This window comes from Balaenoptera physalus (genome assembly GCF_965194825.1).
Source record: "Balaenoptera physalus genome assembly, contig: SUPER_1_unloc_22, whole genome shotgun sequence".
Lineage (NCBI taxonomy): Eukaryota > Metazoa > Chordata > Mammalia > Artiodactyla > Balaenopteridae > Balaenoptera > Balaenoptera physalus.
In genome coordinates this window covers 57,129-73,825 of record NW_028126577.1, presented here as the reverse complement: position 1 = coordinate 73,825, position 16,697 = coordinate 57,129, and the positions used below count along the sequence as shown (strand labels likewise).

Genomic DNA, 16,697 nt, shown 5'->3' with positions numbered 1-16,697 from the left:
TCTCTCCATCTGTCTCTCCCTCTCTCCCTCCCTCTCTCCCTCTCCCTCTCTCTCTTTCCCCTCCCTCGCTCCCTCTCCCTTTCCCTCTTCCCTCTCCCTCTCTCCCTCTACCTCTTTCCTCTCCTTCTTTCATCTCCCTCTTCCCTCTCCTCTCTCCCTCTCTCCCTCCCTCTCCCTGTGCCTGTTTCCCTGTCCTTGTTTCCCTGTTCCGCTCTGCCTCTACCTCTTTCCCTCTCCCTCCCTCCCTCCTTCTCCCTCTCCCTCCACCTCCTTCCCTCTCTGGAGAGGGAAGGAGGTGGAGGGAGAGGGACAGAGAGCAGGAGAGGGAGGGGGAGAGGGAGAGAAAGGGGGGTAGAGGGAGAGAGTGATAGAGGGACGGAGGGAAAGACATCTCTCCCTCCGTCCCTCTATCCCTCTCTCCCTCCCTCTCTCCCTCTCCCTCCCTCCATCACTTTCCCTCCTTCTCACTCTCCCTCCCTCTTCCTCTCCCTCTCTCCCTCCCAGAGAAGGAGAGACAGAGGGAGAGGGAGAGGAGGGGAGAGAGGGACACGGAGAGGGAGGGAGGGAGGGAGACAGAGAGGGAAGCAGGCACCCTCTGTCCTTCTCCCTCTCCCTACCTCCTTCTCCGACTCCCCCTCTCCTTTGCTCCCTCCCTCTCCTCTTCCTCTGTCTCTCCCTCTCCCTCCCTCCCTCTAGGAAAGGAAGAGGAAGGGAGGGAGAGGGAGAGAGGCAGGTGGAAGGAGAGGGAGAGGGAGAGATGTCTTGCCCTCCTTCCCTCTCCCTCCCTCGCATTTTCCCTTCCTCTCTCCCTCCCTCTCCCTCTCCCTCCCTCTGTCTCTCCCTCTCCCTCTGTCTCTCCCTCTCCCTCCGTCTCTCCCGCTCCCTCACTCGCTCCCAGAGAGGGAGAGATGGAGGGAGAGGCAGAGACCAGAGAGATGGGGAGAGGGAGGGGGGAGAGAGGGAGAGGGAGAGGGAAGAGGCAGAGAGGGAGAGAAGGAGGAGAGAGGGAAAGAGAGGAAGGAAGAGACCTCTCTCTCTCTCCCTCTCTAATTCTCTCCCCTCTCTCTCTCCCTCTCTCCCTCTCCCTTGTCTCTGCCTGTCCCTACATCTCTCCATCTCTGGGAGGGAGTAAGGGAGATGGAGAGACGGAGGGAGAGGGAGAGCTGGAGGGACAGGGAGAGGGAGGAGAGGGAGCGAGGGAGAGGGATAGAGGGAGGGAGAGACGGATAGAGGGAGTGAGGGAGAGATATCTTTGTCTTTCCCTCCTTCCCTCTATCCCTCTATCCCACTCCCCCCTCTCTCTCCCTCACCCCCTCCTTCTCCTGCTCTCTGTCCTTCTCCTTGAAACTCCTTCCCTTCTCCCTCCTGGCCCTTTTAGGCCACTCAAGCAAGCAGGAAATGCAAATCAGCACTACAAAGAAGTCTCACTTCACAACGGTCAGAAGGGCCATCCTAAAAAAGTGTAAAAACCAGAAATGCAGGACAGGCCAAGTAGAAAAGGGAGCCTTGTTAGGCTGATGGGTGGGATGGAAATTGCCAACGGCCACTCTGGAGAAGAGTATGGGCTTTCCTAAAAGATCTAAAAAACACAGCTAGAGAGCATATGGCACTTCCACTCATGGGCGTATAAATTGGGAAAACTAAAAATCAACAAGACACAGGCACCCCAAAGTATAGGGCTGCTCTGCTTACAAGAACCTCCACTTCGGTACACCTTAGATATCCCAGGAAAGAGAAAAATGGATATAGAAGTTGCGGTACTTATGTACAATGGAATATCACTCAGCCATGAAATCAATGTCATAAGGCTAGTAGCAGCGTGATGAGTGGATTTAGGCACGAAGATTCTAAGTGAAATAAGTCAAAAGGAAAAAAACACCTTTCAAAAGATATCACTTATAGAGGAAATGTAAAAATCGCTACAGATAAACTGAATTACAAAACGGAACAAACTCACACATTTAGAAAACACACTAGGGCTGCTTAATGGGAAAGCTGAGGTGGGGTGATGCATAAAACAAGGGTATGAAATTAGCACAGATACCGTTCCATAAACCAAATATGTGATAGAGAAGACCTATTCCTTGCTCAATGAACTGGACTCAACACCCTCTATTCACTGCACAAGAATATATCTGACTAGTAAGAATCTTAAAACCTATGTACTGAAATCTCTAAGTAAGAGAAGCAAGTGGGTGTAAAGCAGCATAAACACAGCATTGAAAATCAGATAAACCCCATTATAAAAATAAATTCCAAAAAAATAAAGACAGTGAAAGAGAGAGACATACTTACAAAATTCGTTCGGGGGCTGTGATGCAACCTGGATTGACCATATCTAGACCCACAGCTGAATGAGACATAAGGCTGGACACTCGTCGGGTTGCGAGGTTTGGTGAGGTTGGGTGCGCAAATGCAGACCCGTTAAAGTAATACTGCGTGGTAATCATTCCATGGGCCCAAAATCTCCAGGTTCAAGGGAATCTTCTTGCAGCAAAAACATGTATAGGAAACCCAGAGGATGGTACACCGTGTGATCGGGAAAGGTTTCTAAAACGCACCTCATTTCTCATCTCCTGGTGCTCTGGTTCGCCATTCCAGCCACTTTCCTAACAATCTCCGCACTTGGAGTATCACCACCTTTAAGTTCCTGTTTCCTACAGGTTGCAATTTGTCCTGAGGATGAATGGGAAGAGGGGGAACCAATGAGAGACTAGCTCTAGCTATTCGGACAGGCACTGCTCACTCTAATTTCTCATCAGGAAGAAGAATTAACCATAGGCTCAGCCTGCTTCCCCGAACCAGAATAGGGCCTGAAGCAATCCTGCGGTTTTGCAGCCAGCTCCCAAAAAAGCGAGTTGAAAAATGGAGCTCAGTGACACTACAATGCACAAACCTGCAGAGTTACAAATGATAACTATCGTACAAAAATATATTGAGGGAAGGCAACAAAGAGGATCTGAAAGTAAGGCAGAATTGCAGGAAACAGATTTCAGGAGGTAGATTCGAATGTCCTTTAAAGCACATGAAAAGCGGCAAAACGTTGACAATGATGCACTTGGCCAAAAAGGGCGTATGCGTTTTTTCCTGAACATATTCAGGAAAAAACGCAAAGGCCCTTTTGGCCAAGGAAGCAAGCGGGAAATGCAAATCAGCCCTACAAAGAAGTCTCACTTCCCAGCGGTCAAAAGGGCCATCCTAAAAAAGTGTAAAACCCAGAAGTGCAGGACAGGCGAGGGAGAAATAGGAGCCTTGTTACGCTGATGGGCGGGATGTAAATTGCCAACGGTCACTCTGGAGAAGTGTATGGTGTTTCCCAAAACATCTACAAAACACAGCTAGAGAGCATAGGGCACTTCCACTCATGGGCGTATAAATAGGGAAAGCTAAAAATCAACAAGACACAGGCACCACAATGTTTACGGCTGCTCTGTTTACAAGAACCTCCACTTCGGTACAACTTAAATATCCCAGGAAAGAGAAAAATGGATAAAGAAGTTGAGGTACTTATGTACAATGGAATATCACTCAGCCATGAAATCAATGTCATAAGGCTAGCAGCAGCATGATCAGTGGATTTAGGTACGATGATTCTAAGTGAAATAAGTCACACAGAAAAAGACACTTATCATAAGATATCACTTATAGAGGGAATGTAAAAATCGCTACTCATGAACTGAGTTACAAAACAGAACAGAGTCACACAATTAGAAAACACACTATGGCTGCTTAACGGGAAAGGTGAGGTGGGGTGATGCATAAAGCAAGGGTTTGAGATTAGCACAGATACCGTTCCATAAACCAAATGTGTAATAGACAAGACCTACTCCTTGCTCAGTGAACTGGACTCACCACCCCATATTCACCACACAAGAATATATCTGACTAGTAAGCATCTGAAAACCTATATATTGATATCTCTCTGTAAGTGAATCCAGTGGGTGTAAAGTGCCATAAACATAGCAGTGAAAATCAGCTAATCCCCATTATAAAAATAAATTACAAAGAAAGAAACAACGACAGTGAAAGAGAGAGAAATTCTTACAAAATTCTTTCAGGGGCTGTGATGCAAACTGGATTGACCATATCGAGGTTCACAGCTGAATGAGACATAAGGCTGGACACTCTTGGGGCTGCGAGGTTTGGTGAGGTTGGGTGAGCAAATGCAGACCCTTTAAAGTAATACTGCGTGGTACCCATTCCATGCGTCCCAAATCTCCGGGTTCAAGGGAATCTTCCTACATCGAAAACATGCATAGGAAACCCAGAGAATGGTACACCATGTGATCGGGAAAGCTTTCTAAAAAGCACCTCATTTCTTATCTCCTGGTGCTCGGGTTCGCCATTCCAGCTGCTTTCCTAACAATCTCCCCAGTTGGAGAATCAGCACCTTTAAGCTCCTGTTTCGTACAGGTTGCAATTTGTCCTGAGGATGAATGGGAAGAGGGGCAACCAATGAGAGACTAGCTCTAGCTCTTCGGACAGGCACTTGTCATTCTAATTTCCCATCAGGAAGAAGAATTAACCACAGGCTCAGCCTGCTCCACGGAACCAAAATAGGGCCTGAAGCAATCCTCCGTTTTTGCAGCCAGTTCGCCAAAAGCGAGTTGAATAATGGAGCTCAGGGGCACTGCAATTCACAAACCTGCAGAGTTATAAATGATAACTATCGTCCAAAAATATATTGAGGGAAGGAAACGAAGAGGATTTGAAAGTAAGGCAGAATTGCAGGAAACAGATTTCAGGAGGTAGATTCGAATCGCCTTTAAAGCACCTGAAAAGCGGCAAAACGTTCACAATGATGCACTTGGCCAAAAAGGGCGTATGCGTTTTTTCCTGAATATATTCAGGAAAAAACGCATACGCCCTTTTTGGCCAACCAAGCAAGCGGGAAATGGAAATCAGCACTACAAAGAAGTCTCACTTCCCAGCGGTCAAAAGGGCCATCCTAAAAAAGTGTAAAACCCAGAAGTGCAGGACAGGCCAGGGCGAAATGGGAGCCTTGTTACGCTGATGGGCGGGATGTAAATTGCCAACGGCCACTCTGGAGAAGTGTATGGTGTTTCCCAAAACATCTGAAAAACACAGCTAGAGAGCATAGGGCACTTCCACTCATGGGCGTATAAATAGGGAAAGCTAAAAATCAACAAGACACAGGCACCACAATGTTTACGGCTGCTCTGTTTACAAGAACCTCCACTTCGGTACACTTTAAATATCCCAGGAAAGAGAAAAATGGATAAAGAAGTTGTGGTACTTATGTACAATGGAATGTCACTCAGCCATGAAATCAATGTCATAAGGCTAGCAGCAGCATGATCAGTGGATTTAGGTACGATGAGTCTAAGTGAAATAAGTCACACAGAAAAAGACAATTATCATAAGATATCACTTATAGAGGGAATGTAAAAATCGCTACTCATGGACTGAATCACAAAACAGAACAGAATCACACATTTAGAAAACATACTATGGCTGCTTAACGGGAAAGGTAGGTGGGGTGATGCATAAAACAAGGGTTTGAAATTAGCTCAGATACCGTTCCATAAACCCAATACGTAATAGACAAGACCTACTCCTTGCTCAGTGAACTGGACTCAACACCCCCTATTCACTGCACAAGTATATATCTGACTAGTAAGCATCTGAAACCTTATGTATTGATATCTCTCTGTAAGTGAATCAAGTGGGTGTAAAGTGCCATAAACACAGCAGTGAAAATCAGCTAATCCCCATTATAAAAATAAATTACAAAAAAAATACAAAGACAGTGAAAGTCAGAGAAATTCTTACAAAATTCTTTCAGGGACTGTGATGCAACCTGGATTGACCATATCTAGACCCTCAACTGAATGAGACATAAGGCTGGACACTCTTGGGGCTGCGAGGTTTGGTGAGGTTGGGTGAGCAAATGCAGACCCTTTAAAGTAATACTGCGTGGGACCCATTCCATGGGTCCCAAATCTCCAGGTTCAAGGGAATCTTTCTACAGCGAAAACATGCATGGGAAACCCAGAGGATGGGACACCGTGTGATCGGGAAAGGTTTCTAAAACGCACCTCATTTCTCATCTCCTGGTGCTCGGGTTCGCCATTCCAGCCGCTTTCCTAACAATCTCCCCACTTGGAGAATCAGCACCTTTAACCTCCTCTTTCGTACAGTTTGCAATTTGTCCTGAGGATGAATGGGAAGAGGGACAACCAATGAGAGACTAGCTCTAGCTCTTCGGACAGGCACAGGTCACTCTAATTTGCCATCAGGAAGAAGAATTAACCACAGGCTCAGTCTGCCCCCAGAACAAGAATAGGGCCTGAAGCAATCCTGTGGTTTTGCAGCCAGCTCCCAAAAAAGCGAGTTGAAAAATGGAGCTCAGGGGCACTGTAATTCACAAACCTGCAGAGTTATAAATGATAACTATCATCCAAAAATATATTGAAGGAAGGCAACGAAGAGGATTTGAAAGTAAGGCAGAATTGCAGGAAACAGATTTCAGGAGGTAGATTCGAATCGCTTTAAAAGCACATGAAAAGCGGCAAAACGTTGACAATGATGCCCTTAGCCAAAAAGGGCGTATGCGTTTTTTCCCGAATATATTCAGAAAAAAACGCATACGTGCTTTTGGGCCAACCAAGCAAGCAGGAAATGCAAATCAGCGCTACAAAGAAGTCTCACTTCCCAGCGGTCAAAATGGCCATCCTAAAAAAGTGTAAAAACGAGAAATGCAGGACAGGCCAGGGAGAAATGGGAGCCTTGTTACGCTGATGGGCGGGATGTTAATTGCCAACGGCCACTCTGGAGAAGTGTATGGTGTTTCCCAAAACATCTAAAAAACACAGCTAGAGAGCATAGGGCACTTCCACTCATGGGCGTATAAATAGGGAAAGCTAAATATCAACAAGACACAGGCACCCCAAAGTTTAGGGCTGCTTTGTTTACAAGAACCTCCACTTCGGTACACCTTAAATATCCCAGGAAAGAGAAAAATGTAATAAACAAGTTGTGCTACTTATGTACAATGGAATATCACTCAGCCATGAAATCAATGTCATAAGGCTAGTAGCAGCATGATGAGTGGATTTAAGTACGATGATTCTAAGTGAAATAAGTCACACAGAAAAAGACACATCATAAGATATCACTTATAGAGGGCATGTAAAAATCGCTACACATTAACTGTATTACAAAACAGAAGAGAGTCACACATTTAGAAAACACACTATGGCTGCTTAACGGGAAAGGTGAGGTGGGGTGATGCATAAAACAAGGGTTTGAAATTAGCACAGATACCGTTCCATAAACCAAATGTGTAATAGACAAGACCTACTCCTTGCTCAGTGAACTGGACTCAACTCCCCCTATTCATCGCACAAGAATATATCTGACTAGTAAGAATCTTAAAACCTATGTATTGACTTCTCTCTGTAAATGAATCAAGTGGGTGTAAAGTGGCATAAACACAGCAGTGAAAATCAGCTAAACCCCATTATAAAAATAAATATATTCAGAAAAAAACGCATACGCCCTTTTTGGCCAATCAAACAAGCGGGCAATGCAAATCCATACTACAAAGAAGTATCACTTCGCATTCATCAAAAGGCCATCCTGGAAAAGTGTAGACAGCAAAAATGCTGGACAGGCCATGGAGAAGAGGGAGCTTTGTTTCACTGATGACGGGGATGTAAATAGCCAACGGCCACTCTGGAGAAGTCTATGGTGTTCCCTAAAACGTCTAAAATACAGAGCTACAGAGCATACATCTCTTCCACTCTTTGCCGCATATCTTGGGAAAACCAAAAATCGACAGGACACAGGCACCCCATACGTTTAGTGCTGCTCTGTTTAGAAATGCCTCGATTTGGGTACAACTTACATGTCCTTGGAAGCAATAAATGGATAACGAAGATGTGGTACTTCTGTACAATGGAACATTACTCTGCAATTAAATCAATGAAATAAGGCCAATTGCAGCAACTCGTGGAGACTGAGGTATGATCATTCTAAGTGACCTAAGTCAGACATAAAAGGAGACTTACCATAAGGTATCACTTATAGATAGTATCTAAAAATGGCTACACATGAACTCAATTACAAAACAGAAACAGTCACACATTTAGAAAACACACTTATGGCTGCTAAAGAAGAAAGGTGGGGTGGGGTGATGCATAAACCAGGAGGTTGAAATTAGCATAGATACAGTTCCATAAACAAAATAGGTATTCGACAGGACCTACTGTATAGCTCAACGAGCTGGACTCAGCACACTGTTGTCACCGGAAAAGGATATATAAGACTGGTAAGAATCTGTAAAACAATTTATTGATGTCTCTCTTTAAGTGAATCAAGTGGATAGATGCAGAGTAGGAAGAAACACAGTATTGAAAATCAGCTATACCCCATTATAAAATTAAATAACAAGAACAAAAAAAAAGACAGTGAGAGAGAGAGAAATTCTTACAAAATTTGTTCAAGGGCTGTGATGCAACCTGGACTGACCACATCTAGACACAGAGCTGGATGGGACCTAAGGCTCTACACTCGTTGGTCTAAGAGGCTTCGTGAGGATGGGACAGCAAATGCAACACTTTTAGAGTAATACTGCCTGGCCCCCATTCCATGGGTCCCATATCTCCAGATGCAGGGGACCCTTCCTACAGCTAAAACATTCATGGGACATCCAGAGGATGGTACACCGTCTGATCGGGAAGAGTTTGGAAAAGTCACCCCATCTCCACTTCTCCTGGTATTCGGGTTCCCCAGCTCCTTTCCTTAGAGTCTCCCCACTTTGGGAAGGCAGCACACTCAACAGCCAGTTTTTCACGGCTTGGAATTTTCCGGTGAAGAAGGGGAATGGGGGGATGGAATGAGACACGAGCCTTAGATGTTTGGACAGGCATATGCCACTCTAGTTTCCTAATCTGGAAGAAGAATTTCCCTAGCCTTCAGGTGCCCCAGTAACCGGAATGGGTCTGTAGAAATCCAGCCCCTTTGTGTCTGCTTCCCTAAACAACAAGTTGAAAACCGGTGCTCAGGGGCACTGCAATTCACAAACATGCAGGGTTGTAATTGACACCTCTAATGGAGCCATTTCTTCAGCCAAGTATTCCTAAAGGCCTTGTAAGCAAGGCAGAATTGCAGGAAAGGAATTTCAAGAGGTAGTTTGCACTCGCCATTAAAGCACATGCAAAGCTGCTGAACATCGCCAATGATGCAGTTTGCCAAAAAGGCCGTATGCGTTATTCCTTAATATATTCAGGAAAAACTCTTACTCCATTTTTGACCAACAGAACAGGTGGGCAATGTAAATTAATACTACAAAGAGATATCACTTCGCACCAGTCAGAATGGCCAACCTCACAAAGTGTAAAACCTGAAATGCAGGACAGGGTGTGCAGAAAAGGGAACCCTGACAAGCTGATGGTGGGAATGTAAATTGCTAACAGCCACTCTGGAGAAGTGGGTGGTGATTCCTTAAAAATCTAAAAACCAGAGCTTCAGAGCATATGGCGATACCACTCCTGGGCCTGTATCTTGGAAAAAACGTAAATTGACAGGACCCAGGCATTCCAAAATTTATGCAGCCCTGTTTACAAGAGCCTCTACTTGGAAGCTACCTAAAAGTCCTTGGAAGGAAGAATGGATAAAGAAATTATGGTAGATATGTACAATGGAATATTACTCAGCCATGAAATGAATGAAATAAGGCCATTTGCAGCCACTCGGAAGGACCTAGATACATTCATACTAAGTGTCATAAATCAGACAATGAAAAATATCATATGATATTACTTATCAGGGGAATCTAAAAATTGATAGAAAGGTACTATCTTACAACACAGAAACAGAGTCCCAGACTTAGAACACAAACTTATGGTTACCAAACTGGAAAGGTGTGTTGGAGGCATAAATCATGAGGTTGGAGTTAGTATATACATATTTACAGAGAGAAAACTTGTAATCAACATGGACCCGCTGTAGAGCACTTGGAACTCTTCTCAACACCCTTTAGTAACCTCAATGGGAAAATAATTCTAAAAAGAATATATAGTCATCTCTGTATAAATGCATCATGTTGGTGTATGTCAAAAATGAACACAATATGGTAAATCAACTATACTCCATTATAAATTTAAAATTAAATTACAGAAATGAAAAATGATCACTAAATTCGTTTAGTCGCGGTGAACGTGCTAGTGTCACATCCCTGGACACAGACCCAATTTGGTCCCAAGACTGGACTGTTGTGGGCCTGAGGACCTCGGGAGGATATGCCAGCTAATTCACCCCCCTTGAACATGTAGTACCTGGTCCCCTCTGCATGGGATCACAATCTCCAGATCTAAGTGTGCCCTCATACTACTAAATCAACCCTCTGACACCCAAAGGATGGTGGACTCTCTGGGCTGGATGACACTTGGAAAATCACCTGGTCTCAACATATCCTGGTGTTTGGGTTCCGACCTCCAGACTTCTTCGTTAGGGTCATCCCACTCTGCAAGACAGCACCCTCAACAGGTGATTTTGCAGGGGTTTGTATTTGTTCGGGGGATGAAGGGTAAGGGGGAAGAAGGAATGGGACAGAAGCCCTTACATGTTTGGTCAGGCACATTCCACTCTAATTTAAAACCCAGGAATAGGACTTTCCCTACATCTAAGGTTGTGTCAGCAACCAGACAGGGACAGTAGAAATCCTGCCGCCTTCTGTTTCCCATAACAACAACTCTAAAAACTGGACCTTATAGGCACTTCATATTCAAAATGCCTGGGGAGCTGTAAATGACAACAGCCCTCAAAAAATGTCTTAGGGTAGGTAATCGAAATAGACTTCAAAACAAGGCAACCTTTCAATAACCCTTTTTCAAGGGGTAAATTTTACTCACACTGTTCAAAAAGAAAAGCACATATGAAGATGCTCACCATTGCTTTATGTTAGACAAATGCAAATCAGATGTACAAAGAAGTATCACCTGGAACCACTCAGAATAGCCATCATCACAATGTCTACAAACACGAAATGCTTCAGATGGTGTGGGAAAAAGAGAAACCTACTACTTATTATTATTTTTTTTAATCTGCATTGGGTCTTCATTGCTGCATGTGGCTTTTCTCTAGCTGCAGCAAGCGGGGGCTACTCATCGTTGTGGTACAAAGCCTTCTCTTTTCGGTGGCTTCTCTTGTGGAGCACAGGCTCTAGGCACACAGGCTTCAGTAGTTGTGGCTCGTGGGCTCTAGAGTGCAGACTCAGTAGTTGTGGTGCACGGGCTTACTTGTTCTGTGACATGTGAGGTCTTCCCGGGCCAGGGCTCGAACCTGTGACCCCTGAAATGGCAGGCAGATTCTTAACCACTGTGCCACCAATACTACGCTATCAGTGGCAATGTCAATTGGTAATAGCCACTATGGAGCACAGAATGGAGGTTACCAGAGTGAGGGGAGGCGGCAGGGATAAACTGGAAATTGGGATTGACATATACACACCACTATATATAAAAGAGAAAACAAATAAGGGCTTACTGTATAGCACAGGGAACTCTACTCAATACTCTGTAATGACCTGTATGGGAAAGGAATCCAAAAAGGATTGGATATATGTATAACTGCTTCACTGTGCTGCACAGCAGAAAGTAACACAACATTGTAAATCAACTCTTCTCCAAAAAAATTGAAATTGAAATGAAATGAAATGAAATAAAATAAAATAGAGCTACCAGATGATCCAGCAAGTTCACTCCTGTGCGCATATCTGGAGGAAAGCATAAATCGAAAAGACACATCTTCCCCAATGTTCACTGCAACACTCTTTACAATAGCGAAGACATGGAAGCAACCAAAATGTCCATCAACATATGAATATAGGTAAAGAATATGTGATACATATATACAATGGAATATGACTCAGCCATAAAATAGAAGAAAATAATGCCAATTGCAGTCACTTGGATGGACCTAGAGATGATTGTACTAAGTGAAGTAAGTCAGACAGAGTAAGACAAATATTGTATGATATCACTTCTAGGTGGAACCTAGAAATTGATACAAATGAACTAACTTGCAAAACAGAGGCAGACTCACAGACTTGGAAAACAAACTTATGGTTACCAAAGGGGAAAGGTGGGGGGTAGGGATAAATCAGGAACTTGGGGTAAACATACGAATACTACTATATATAACATAGATAAGCAACAAGGACCTACTGTATAGCACAGGGAACTCTACTCAATATTCTGAGAATACCTTTATCAGAAAAGAATCTGAAAAAGAATGAATATATGCATATGTGTAACTGAATCACTTGCTGTGCAGCTGAAATGAACACAACATTGTAAATCAACTATACTCCAATAAAATTTAAATTACAAGATAAAGAAAATCACCTATATTTCAAAAGAAAATAAGAATCCCCATCTATTTTTATGGCTTGATAGTTTACTTTTTTAGTGCTCAATATTATCCCATTCCCAGAATATATTAATACTATATCATTTCATTCACCTACTGGAGGACACCTTAGTTTCATTCACATTTTGGCAATATTGAATTAGGTGCTATAAATATCCATATGCAGGTTTTCGTCTGGAAGTATGTTTTAAACTACTTTCAGTAAATATCCATGAGAACACTTGCCGGATTGTACAGTAAGGGAATGTTCAATATTATAGCAAGTGTCAATCAGACTACCAAAGTAGCTGTATTATTTTTCATTTCCACCAATAACAAATGACATTTCCTATTGTTCCACATCTCCTACAGAATTTGTTCTTGTCATTGTTCACATTTTAGCCATTCTAAGTGTTACATGGTGGTATGTAATTGTATTTTTAATTTGCTTTTTCATGGCAGCATGTAATCTGGATTATTCTTCTGTATACTTATATGCATAGTGTCTATTTTCTTTGGTGAGGTGTCCATAAAGTATATTGGTCCACATTTTATTTAGGTTGCTTTCATTTTTTTCTACCCAATCTGTATTTGTTTTATTTATTTTTGTGCCTTATTGCATTAGCAAGGACTTGAAGTAAAATATGGAAAAGGAGCCATGAAAGAGGACATCCTTGCTTTTACCTGAACTTAGTGGAAAAGCTTCATGTTTTTGACCATTAATCATGATGTAAGATAAAAGTTTCCTGTAAATCTTTGTTATCAACTTGAGAAAGCTCCAGTCTATTTCTTTAACTGAGAGTTTTTATGAAGAATGGGTGTTAGATTTTTTCAAAGGGCTTCTGAATCTATTGATATGCTAATGATTGTCTTTAGGGTGTTGATATGATGGCTATAATTATTTGATTTTAGAATGTTGAACCAGGCTTGCATACCTGGGATTATTCCCTCTCATTCATGATATAAAATTCTCTCAAAATATTGTTGGATTCGATTTGGTAATATTTTGTTGAGGATTTTTGCACTGATGTTCCTGAGAGATATTGGTCAGTTTTCTTTACTATTCGGATGTTCCTCTAAGTTTGGATGTTGTGGATTTAGTGTCAGACATTCATTTGGGGAGATTCTCAGTCATTTTTAGAAAATATTTTCTGTTCTTTGTTATCTTTATTCTCCTCCTGCTATACCCATTATGTATAGGTCGCAGCATTTTTCATTGTTCCACAATTATTGATTACTCTGTTCTGTTGATTTCTTTCCTGCCCATTTTCTCTTTTCTTTTGAGATTTAAAGGTTTCTCTTGATGTTTCTTCAAGCTCACAGATATTTCTCCTCAGCCAGCTCTTTGACTGCTAAAACAAAATATGAGAGACTTGGTATTTTATAAACAACAGAATATTTTTGTTTTCTCATAATTGCTGAGGCTGAAAAGTTCAAGAACAAATTACCAGGGGCTTCCCTGGTGGTGCAGTGGTTAAGAATCTGCCTACCAATAAAGGGGACAAGAGTTCGAGCCATGGTCCGGGGAGATCCCACATGCCATGGAACAACTAAGCCCACGCACCACAAATACTGAGCCTGTGCTCTAGAGCCCACAGGCCACAACTACTGAGCCCGTGAGCCACAACCACTGAAACCCGTACGCCTAGAGCCTGTGCTCCGCAACAAGAGAAGCCACCCAATGAGAAGCCCGCACACTGCAACAAAGACCCAACACAGCCCAAAAATTAATTAATTAATTTTCTAATTAATTTTTTAAAAAAAGAACAATTTGCCAGCTGACTTAGTGTGTGGCGAGCGACCAATTTCTGGTTCATAATATGGGTCTTCTCGCTCGGCAATGAAATCATGGAATGGGCATAAGATATTCTGTGTGCTACATTTATTAGGTCACTAAGCCCATGTTTGAGGTCTCTGGCCTCATGACCTAATCACCTCCCAAAAACTCCTCCTCCTAATACCATCAACATGGGAGCTAGGTTTCAAAATTTTAAAATTAGAGGTACAAATTGTTTACACCATAACAGGGACCACAGAGTTAACTGACTTTTCCTTTCATGTTAAAGGTTTGTACATTTATATTTATTATATAATCCCCAAACCCTTGTTTTTTTTTAAGATTCTTTTTCTGTATATGCCAGTACAGACCATTGAGTAGAGTTCCCTGTGCTATAAAGCAGGTCTTTATCAATACTTATCTATTTTATATATAGTAGTGTGTATATGTCAGTCCCAATCTCCCAATTTATCCCTTCCCCACTTATCCCCTGGTAACCATAAGTTTGTTTTCTATATCCATGACTCTATTTCTGTTGTGTAAATAAGTTCATTTGTACCTTTTTTTTTTTAGATTCCTCATATAAGCAGTATCATATGATATCTGTCTTTGTGTGTCTGAGTTGCTTCACTCAGTATAACAATCTCTAGGTCCATCCATGTTGTTACAAAACCCTTAATTGTTAAGGATAACTCTCAATTTTTTCCAGTATCATCAGCAATTCTTTCTGGCAGACACGTGATAACACTTTAAACAGGGATATTGAGACCAAGGCTCCTGACCTGCAAACAAACAAAACATCATTCATATAGTGAAAACTTTGCACATAAAAGGATGAAAGCACTTGGTCTAAATCCCTTTGCACCCACTGCTGACAGAGGGCAGAGGAGTTTGATTCACTAATCTTCCTTACGTGCACTTCTTCCTAATGGGGTATTCCATGTAAAACTTATAAGAAACGGGAATGCATCATGGAACACACCAATCTCTACTACAGATTCTGAAGCAGCAAAAAAACAAAACAAAACATGATGAATCCATCCAAAGAGTTCTGTCCACATTGTTACAATAGCTTCCCTCGCACTGTGAACCCTTTTCAGACCCTATCACTTGAACCTATTTTTATTTTTTTCAACAAAAATAATGTTAATCTGCAGTCAGACACTCCAGTAATATTACACTATCCCTTGTGCAAGTATGTAGGGATTTGAGGAGCTATGTGAGTCCATCATGAGAAGTTGCCTAGAGTAATTAGGACATTTCATTTAATGTTGGCTCTTCTCCCTAAGATGTCTGCTGTCCTCTTCTTTTTGTAGCTACTAGCATTGAGAAAGTGACCAAGATAAGGCCCTTCTCTTTTACTGCCCATGAACGCAGCTGTGATTAACCCCACAGAACTTGGTGCTTCCAGAATCCCCTGAACCTACTGACCCTCCATGAATGGCATGACATAGATAAGAATGGTGACGTGTATCCTTGTACAGAGTATGCTATAAAATTTTCGACTCTTCCCTTCCTCATAATTCCAAAGAATAGATTTCTTTGGATTTCTGCTTAATGCTGCTGGAGTTGGTACATAAGTTGAGGGAGGTATCAGGGCACACCAAAAGAGAGGGTAACTGCACAGAAAACACAAGCAGATACATTTCTGTGTAGTTTCAAGCAGCTTATTTGCTATATCAACCATGGTGACATGTTGACCCTTCCTCTTTCTACTAGTAGTACAACAAACATAAAGGATATTTAGGCTGCTTGTTTTATTCCCACCTCTCACAATTGATCTGCATTAACATATAGGACAATGAAGGGCCCTTTCTACCATCTTAACCAATATTTGAGAACTAGAAAATGTCCAGATTTTTCTGGGGATTATTTTCATATTCCCCAATCAGGCCTATGAAGGAATCTTACCTATTGTGTTTAATGAAGTCATATCTCTGACAACATTCCATCATCAACAAAACTGGAAAGAAATTTGAAGGGTCTTCGATTTTACCATATTTGAAATAACAATATTTTAGCCTGACACGTTTTTGGATTTTAGAAAAAAATATTTTAAATGAGACAAAAAATCATTTTTATGGCACAAAAAGACAGCAATAGTTTTATATTTTTATCTGTTCCACTTGCACACAAGTGTCTCATGGGGTTATGTAAAGCACTCCTGTTGGGTGCTGTGCATGGTGCAAGTATGGATTAAAGCTTAGGAATCTTAAGCTTCAGTCACCTGAAACATTTAAATTAGGATGCAAGCAATCCTGTCCAGCATTTGAACAGAGCAAGACACTCTCTTTATTTTATTTGTCAGGTAATTAATCTGTCTTTTCCCCAAGGAGAGAAACAACTGGCATCTTCCATCAATGTGTTGTACAAAAATCTTTGAACAGAGAGTGCAAGCAGAGGCTGATACAAGATGTGAAAAAAAAATGAGAGACCCTTGTGGCATTTTCTCCTAACTTATTGCAATCTCCCATTTAAAATGTGGGAATAATCAATCTTCTGAGGAAAAAGGCCCAAGGAAGGTTTTTGCTTCTGTGGAATAATG

At 42.2% G+C, this 16,697-nt stretch overlaps 1 pseudogene across 1 annotated transcript in view; it reads right to left on the bottom strand.

Annotated features, from left to right (window-relative positions):
- LOC309650468 overlaps positions 1–16,697 on the bottom strand; it is a 99,503-nt pseudogene that overhangs the window by 43,620 nt on the left and 39,186 nt on the right. The window lies entirely within an intron of this gene.